This window comes from Corvus kubaryi, unplaced genomic scaffold (genome assembly GCF_017639235.1).
Source record: "Corvus kubaryi isolate FWS band 111438036 unplaced genomic scaffold, C.kubaryi_AGA036_p1.0 37352, whole genome shotgun sequence".
NCBI classification, from domain to species: Eukaryota; Metazoa; Chordata; class Aves; order Passeriformes; family Corvidae; genus Corvus; species Corvus kubaryi.
In genome coordinates this window covers 1,880,059-1,888,424 of record NW_024581114.1, presented here as the reverse complement: position 1 = coordinate 1,888,424, position 8,366 = coordinate 1,880,059, and the positions used below count along the sequence as shown (strand labels likewise).

The following is an 8,366-nucleotide window of genomic DNA, read 5'->3' as shown; positions in this document are numbered from 1 at the left end:
GCAGTGCCAGGGGGACTGGGGAATGCCACCATCCCCTGTGACAGAGCAGTGCCAGGGGGACTGGGGGCTGCCACCATCCCCTGTGACAGAGCAGTGCCAGGGCAGGCCAAGCCAGGCTGGGCAGCGCTCCCGAGCTGTGCCATGGCAGCCCAAGGGAAGGGAAGGATCTACGCCCCATTCCCCAGGGGGGAAAACACAGGGACAATTATCAGCCCAACAAAAGAGCCGCTTTCCCAGAGAAGAGCTGGGAGTTGCCCACGTTGCTCCGGGGCTGTGCCGCTGTCCCGGCCGTGCCTCGCATTCCTGCTCCCTGCCAGCGCCTGAGCTCCTGGGAGCCCTGGGTGGGCACCGGCACAGCCCCTGGTGTGCCACACCAGCCCAGGCTGTGCGTGGGTGCCCGTGGCTGCCAGGAGCATTTAAATCCCCGCCAGCTTTCCCAGGCAGCTCCTCCCTGGCCACACGGCAGAGACACGAGTGCCTGTGACACAGGACAGCGAGGGGGGGACAAGGGACACTCCCGAGCTGTGCTCCAGGAATGCCGCCTCGCTGGGCACCTGGCCTTAGGTTCCTTCCCAAAAACCAGACCTGTGGACTCCTCTCTCCTGAGGCAGCTGCGAGGAGGAGCATAAAGGTGTTTTCCTCAGGGTATTCCTGCGTTCAGGAGGGTGACTGGGAGTTACCGGAAGGGACACTGGCCCTTAGAGAGCATCCCAGCTTGGAGCTGTGCCCGCTGGTGAGCTTTTAGGGAGCTGCCTGCAGCTGCCAGAGCATTTTCCAGAGGTGCTGGCTCTGTAACCCCTTGGCAGCGGCAGCGTGGGGAGCAACAGGAGGGTTAATTCCTGAAAGTTCTGTTCTGCTCCTGCTCCTCAGCAGAGCAGTGAACAAACCGAGGGGCTGAAATTCCTCTTTTGGCAACAGCTTTCTAAGGGTTGCGATGCCAATAACACCGTGTGTGACTGCTCTGCCCATCCTGGCAGCTCACGGCGAGCAGCACAAGGGCACAACCACAATTCCCAGCCCCTGCACCTTCCTCGTCCCTCTCCAGCAGAGGAAGAACGTGCCTGAGGAATCACAGGATGGTTTGGAGCTGTAAAGATCAGCTCATTCCCACCGCCCTGAGGACGATGGGTTTGGATAACGGGGTGAGAAGTGCCAGGAGAAAGTGCGGCGTGGGAACAGCCAGGGCAGGTGGCCAAGGGTGTGAGGGGAGCTGGCTCCGGGTCCCTTGTCAGCAGGAGAGGACAGGGATGCAGTTGGCTGCAGCGGTGTCCCAGGGAAGCGATCTGCACTGGGGATCTGCTGCTCAGCAAAGCCGCTGCTGCTACTGAGCCCTGAGCAAATCCCCGGCAGCTCCAGGGCGTGGGGCAGAGCAGGATGCAATTAAAGGCTCTTGAGGATTTCCCCACAGGCACGGAGAGGTGATGGCCTCTGAAGGGACTCCTCGCCACAGACATTTGGGGAGGAGGAAGGGGGAAGCAGAATTGTCCTTTTCTTTTCCTGTCTTTCAGCATATTCTTGTCTGGGGCTTTGACCAGACCTGCTGGCACAAGTTATCACTCTGGGTATCTAAGGGGAAGCTGGAAAGCTGTTCCGAGCCCTTTTAGGAGCTGGAGATTGTTCTGCCCTCCTGACTCTGGGGTGCTTTGGGAGACAGGACATCTCTGCATGAAGCAATTTGTTCCTCTGGTGGGTTCAGCATCACCAAGGTCAACCAGGCCACTCTGGCAAGGACAGCTGGGTCACAGCAGGAGATGCTGGCGTGCTGCTGCCCCCTGAGACACGCTGGGCAATCCTCCAGAGGGGAAAAGCAGACAGGATGTGCAGGGCTGGACCTGGCTTTCAATGGTTTGCGTGAACCTCGGGAAGAGACAAGAAGCAAAGCCAAAAGCTCTCAGACAAGCCAGGGGTGCTGTCTGGTTTGCTCTCTGCTTTCAGGTGCTGCCAGCCCCACTCGTGCCTCCTCCATTGTTTCCCAAGCACTCAGGAGAGAGCTGAGGAAACCAAGCCCTAGACCATACACAGATGAACAGATGTAAAATTAGAAACCAGGGGAGCAGACTTCCTCCAGACTTCTCGCTGCTGAAAGCCCGGAATATCTGCTTTGTCCCTGAAAAGTCCTTCACCAGCTTCCCCTCAGCAGTCAGGGCTGTTTCAGCTCCTGTTGTGATGCTGAGGCTGAGGCTCTGCTCAGCACATTTGGGAAAGATTTGCCTTTTGGCCTTTTGGTGTCTATTTTAGCTGTGCCGACCCTCACATTTAGAGTCCCACCTCTTCGGCCATCCTGGATCCCTCAGCCTCCCTCCACCAGCTGCTGCTGAGGTGCAAACAGAGCCCCTCTGCTCCCACTCAGTGTTTGAGAGGAACAAGTGTTTGCTGAATCCATCTGGCAAACAAAACTCCTCATCCCCATCCTTGCCCTAAACGAGCTCAGCTGTGCAGGGCCTGGCTCTCCTGCCAGGAGCTTGGGCTTTACCCCACCAGGGCGTGGGAAGGAGGGAAGAAATCCAACCAAACTGCTTGTGGAGAGCTCCTGTTTCTTCTTGGAGCTGACTCCCCTCTCTCACGCTGCCTTTCCCCTCAGAGGTCTCGACCCCTGGAGAGGGAGGCTGGGATTGTGTCAGCTTTGGGGACAGATGCTGTGACAAAGAGCACTTTTTTCTCAAGCAGGCACCAGCTGCCCTTCACCTGCTGCCGGACACGTTTCGTTTGCTGTGGAGTCCAACCCAGCCTCAGCTGGATGCACCAGGAAATCCACTCTGCTTGGGATACTCCTTCGAGTCACAACCCTCCAGATACTCAGAAATCCACAGGAAAATGAAGCACAGAGAAGAAACCAGTCAGTGCTTCGGAGCACCAGAGCATTTTAGTCCGGGTGACAGGGAGAGGGCTCATTCAAACCCCTGATTTCCTGCTTATCCATGATTCCATACTCCATATCCCACAGGAACAGAGGGAGCAGGGGGAAGACAGAAAACCAATGTTTAAATTCTGCAATTAAAGATGTCACTCAGCTGAATAAGGGTGTGAATAACTCTGTTATTCTTCTGGTTTGTTCTCACTACCTGGGCGTGGCTCCGCTTACCTGGGCCAGACAATTCCTGTCAGCACTTGGAAAATCAGCTTTCCTTGGGATTGCACAGGTCCTGGGGGTGGAACTCACCTCAGCTGCTCGGTTCCTTGATGAAGGGCCCTTTGTTCACGGGGCTTTTTGGTGTTTGCTTTGATCATTTAAGATCTTGCTGCTCCTTGCCATGATTTTAGCCACACCAATGTGGCTGGCAAAGGTGTGGTGAGATTTTGGGGTTGTCTCACCGAGACAGCAGTGATGGGGGACAGGGTTTGTTGTGCCCTGTGAGCTGGGAAAAAGCAGTTGGAAATTTCTTGGCGTACAAATGCTGCAGCAGCAGAATTCCCTCACTTCCACCAGGAAGCAGCAAAGCCATGTTCGTGCTGAGCCATTCCACAGGAACTGGCAGATTCCCACTAATAGTCATTAGTGGGGAAAACTGGAGGCCAGCAAGTCCCCTTTTTTATCCCAGGAAAGCCTGGAAGGAGAGAGGAAAACCATCCATGGATGATGGAGTTGCACCCCAGGGCAGCGGCTGTGCCAAAACAGATGCAGCATCTCCCTGTCAGCCCTGCTGGATGTGGCTGTTCAGAAAAACCCCATGAACATTCTGGAGACGAGAAAAATTCCCTCCAAAGCCTGGCCAAGTGTTCCTCTGGCACCAGACATTTCCATGAGGTCACTGTTGGAGTTCCTCCCACGTCTGGATCGTTCACAACCAGAAATTAAAACACTTTGGGTTTGTGACCCCTTGTGTGCCTTATTCTGGTCTATCATGGGGGCAAAAGGGACTTTGCATTCCTGCTGGCATCCTCCAGAAGGATTTGGGATACTGCAGGATCCATGGCATGGCTCAGGCTCCAGCTTCCGTGCTCCTTGCAGAACGGCCTCGCAGGAAAGTCTCATCACCCCTGATTAACGATCAGCCCTAACAAAAGATGATTCCAGGAATCCCTGCACTGAAGCCGTCTGCTTTTTGATCTGCAATCCTGGAAAAATGCTGGATTCTGGGCAGGGTCAGAGCTCTGACGTGTGGGGTGAAAACACTGTGGGTTTTGCTGGTGAAACCTGCAGCAATCCCCTCACATCCTGCCATGGATTGGGCTGAAGGGTCAGGAGAGAAGGGGGAAGAACCCCCAGAATTCCACCACTGCTTTGGAGATTTGTAGGGAATTCCCTGAAAGGAGAGAAGTCTTGGGAGCCTGAATTCATGATGGAAGCACTAACATGGATAGTCTGAGGGACTGCAGGCAAAAAGCCCTTTTGTTTAAAGTTTCACTGTTCCATTCTGCATCAATTTTCCTTTTTTTACCCCTCTGGAAGATCTCTCCCTCCTGTTCCAGGTGTTCCCTCCATTCCTGCCCAGCTCGCCATGGCCTCCCAAGCGTTTGTCAGTCCTGGAGATGAGGGAAGAGAGAGAACAAATGGGAGGAGAAGCTCTGAGTGTCTTTTATTGGCAAAGCATCCCAACAACAACGTCCTTGACAGGTGCCAGGAAGCGAAGCAGAGGCAGAAAAAGCCCCATGTGTGGGAGAACTCTGCAAAACAGGATCTGCCAGACTTCCTCTGCGGGACAGCCATGCCCAGGGAGAAGGGAGCAGGGCAGGCCCCACACTTGGAGCAGCCCAGTTCGAACACAGCTTCCCTCCTGAGCAGCACCAGCACCACCTGAGATTTCCAGCAGGATTTTCCTCCTTGTTTTCCACCCTGCATCCCATTTTTATATAAATATCTTTGGCAGCTTTGGTTGTCCTTTTGAGAGCCAGCAGGGAAAACGACTGTGGAAGTGGTGAGTGCTCCTTCATTCCCTGCTTCAGGGCTGCAGCTGGGAAGGGGAGGAATAGCTGGAACTGCAGATTTTCAGGATTTGAGTGCACAGGATCAGTGTTGGTGTGGGTACAGCTGCTCCTCCGTTGCTGTTCCCATTTCTCAGAATTTTTAGTGGCATTCCCAGTGCCCCATCCCATTTGGGGGGGGATTTTTAAGGCCATTCTTGAGGAATTTGCTGCAGTGGCAGATTTCCACATGTTCAGAACCCTCACAGGGGACTTCAATTTCTTCCCTACTTGAGTAATGTTTCTTACTGGATTCTGTTGGATTCCTCTTTCCTGCTGGGAAGTGGGGAGAGTGGATGGACTCTGCATTCACATCACCTGCCTCTTCTTTCTTGGCTCTTGGCTGAAAAAGCAAATTCATCTTGCAGAGGGAGCTGAGTCCCCATGGAAGGGGGGAGAGCAGAGAGGACATTCCTGTCTGACAGTGACACTCATTTGTGGGGGAATATTTGTGCTCTGGTTGTTCTTTCATCGTTCAGGAATTACAGCACCCGGCTCTGGAACAAAAGTCTCTTATCCCCAAAAGAGATGGGAATTGTTTGGGTGGCTCTGCACACACCCAACCACCTCTTTCTCCATGAGCTGCTGGAATGGCAGCTATTTCCCCAGGCTGACGTGGGAGGATGTGAGGCTGGCAGTGAGGAAGGGATGGATGTCAGGCAGAGCAGTTCCCAGCAGAGCCCTCAATTCCCTGCGCTGGTTTATCCAACAGGATTTCTGATCTGCCTTCTTCTGACTGGAAACAGCAACTTGCTGATGGCAGCAAGACTCATCCCCCTCATTAGTCCCACATTTCACTCAGCCACTCCATCCTGCCCTCCCAGAGCTCAGCGTGGCCCTTTCCAGGAATGATTCCAGGTGGATAACATAGGATGATGTCCCCAAACGCCACCCAGTGAGGCTCCTGCTCTTCCCCCATGGCCAGATTCCCTTATGGAAAGTCTGTGGGGTTGGGTGATGGCGTAGGGAAGGGGGCTGTGTGGTTTATGTTCGGCTCTGCTGATGTCCAGGCAGGATTTTCCTGCAGGATTTGCCCTCAGAAGCAGCCTGTTGATTGTCCCATCCTGTCTGTGCTCCAAAGCCTGGCTCCACAAGGCACCTGCACCTCTAGAACTCGCTGAACTCGTGGAAAATGAAGAATTGGTGCCTCGAAGGAGGAGCTGACTCAGAGCTGATCCCATGCTGTGCCCCCTCTGACACTAAACCAGCACGGGGGGACAACTTCCCAAATGTTCCAGGAGCAGGGAGGGAGCTGGCCAAGGTCAGCTGGGCTGGAGAAACCCTGCTGTCGGCACAGGGAGTCATTCCCTTCCCTCCCACTCCCTCCCCAGCTGCCCCGCAGGCCTCACACAAAAAGGGTGATTGTTTGTTGTGCTCCGAGCTTTGTTCCTGCTCACATGTTTGTGCCTCTTACTGAGAAGGGCTGAAAAGCCCCAGATGCAAAGTGAGCCCTCAGCAAAGGCTACCTTAGGGGCAGCTCTGTTATAAACCCTGAAAATGAGGGTTGGTGCCTTTCTGGCAGCCTGGAGCAGGGAGATAAATGGAAATCTCTGTCCCAGACTGGCCCAGTTTGCACCTCTGCTGCAGCCACAGTGGTGCTGGAGCTGTTCCACCCCAGCGTGGCAGCTTTAGGGCCGGATTTATCCTAAAGTGAAGCTTCCCTGGTCCCAGCGAAGAAGGAGGAGGCTGCAGAGTTGGGAGTGGAGAGGCTGGAGCTGTCACCTGGGTGTGAGGCTGATGGAAAATCGGCCTCAATCTGAATTCCAGGCTGAGAGCAGGAGCAGAGCTTGGCCAGCTCTGCTGCAGCTGCGCTTCCAGAGGGGGCCAGGAGCCTCTCCCGATGGGAACTCCCAGCCCCACGCTGCTTCCCTTTCCTGTTGTGGCTGGATGTGGGGCTGATGGGTGCTCGGAGACCCATCCATCACTGTCCCTGCTGTTCCCCCCACCCAGCGCACTCAGAGCCTGGCAGGATTTGCACAGTCCCCTAAAAACAGAGCACACCTAAAAGGCAGCTGATGGCAGCAGCAGCTCTCCCGTGGGGCTGCTCTGTTCCCGACCACCCAGGGGTTGTGGCTCCAGGGAAGGGGAAAAATGCCCTGATGGCCTCTCCTGAGGCCACCACTGCCTCAAACAGGAGCCAGAGATGGATGGAACAGCGCTGTGGTCAGATAAAAGGCGTGACAGGGTTAGTTCAGCCCTCCAGCACCCTGACAGAGCCCTGAGTGTGGTATGAGGCTGCAAATCTGCCCTAATTACTGCAGGGATTCACAGAAATTGGGGACAGAAGGTGAAGTAAGAGAAACAGATGCCAGGGCAGCCTCCTGGGGGAGGGAATCTGATCTCCTTTGCTTTGGTTGTTCCTGTGCTGCCTCCTCCCTGCAGACCAACAAGGGCTCTCCAAATGCTGGAGTCTCCTCTGCATCCCTGCAGGATGCTCCAAATTGGTTTTTTTCTCTCTCCCAGATGGACAAATGTAGGAGACTGCAACTATTGAGAGAGGCTGAGAACTTGCTGTTCGAGGGGAAGCAGCAGCTCCTTACGTAGGTGGAAATTCCTCAGGAAACACAGTTCTAAGGAGAGTCTCTTAAATTTGGCTTTTCCCAGTCGTCTGGGCTTTCCTAACAGGATGGGGATAGGGCAAAGAAGTCAAGCAATAAGGAAAATGATCCACTCTGAAGAATAGCCCTTGGCTAAAAATTGACCGTTCCATGCAGACCTCGCTTGTACTGCTTAGAAGTGAGTCCAATTTTTGGAGCTATTTGGGTTCCTGGCAAGCAAAGTGAGGTCCAGCTGGGAGAAAGGCAGTCAGATCCTGTCTCGTGAAGGAAATGAAGCAGGAATTCAAAATCTTGGAGAATCTCTGCTAGGGATTCTCAAGGAGAAACATGAAAGGTTCCCTCCTGTTCAGAGCCGTCAAACTCGTGCCCAGCTAAGTCCAAGGAATTATGAGCTGCATGGAAAAGTTGGTTCAGCCAGGCTGTGGGGATCTGGGATCTGAATCAGCCACTCCTCCCAAAGCCTCCTGAAGCTTTCAACACAAGTCTTGCAGTCTTTGGAAAGAGGTGCTGGTCCTAAAGACCCAGCAGGTCTCTGCTCGGGGCATTCAGGGGCTCAACCATGTTTGTACCCTCACTCCTGTGCAGTTCCTGGCACTCTGGAATCAGATCTTTGTGTCTAACACCCACCCATTTATTTATGGCAGCTCTGTCACTGCAAACAGGGATTGGGAACATGGGTCTGGCAAAGCCTCAGGCTCCAGAAGTTCATCTCTGTCCCCCTGCCCTGCTGTTGGGGTGGGGTTGCACTGACTCTGGGATTTGGGGGAGTTTTGGACACTCCAGGATGGCTGGGCCTGTGTCCTGCCTGGTTTTTTGGGGGGGTCAGTGTTCCTGAGGCTGTGTCCTGCCTGGCTTTGGAGGGTCAGTGTTCCTGAGGCTGTGTCCTGCCGGGTTATTTGGGGGGTC

General features: G+C 54.4%; 1 protein-coding gene across 1 annotated transcript in view; it reads left to right on the top strand.

The window, feature by feature from the left end:
* Positions 1 to 4,657: 4,657 nt before the first annotated feature.
* VWA1 (von Willebrand factor A domain containing 1) overlaps positions 4,658 to 8,366 on the top strand; it is a 21,755-nt gene continuing 18,046 nt past the window's right edge. Inside the window, exon 1 of the mRNA XM_042032085.1 lies at positions 4,658 to 4,856. The gene's annotated coding sequence lies outside the window, so the exon portion shown is untranslated. The remainder of the gene's footprint in view (positions 4,857 to 8,366) is intronic.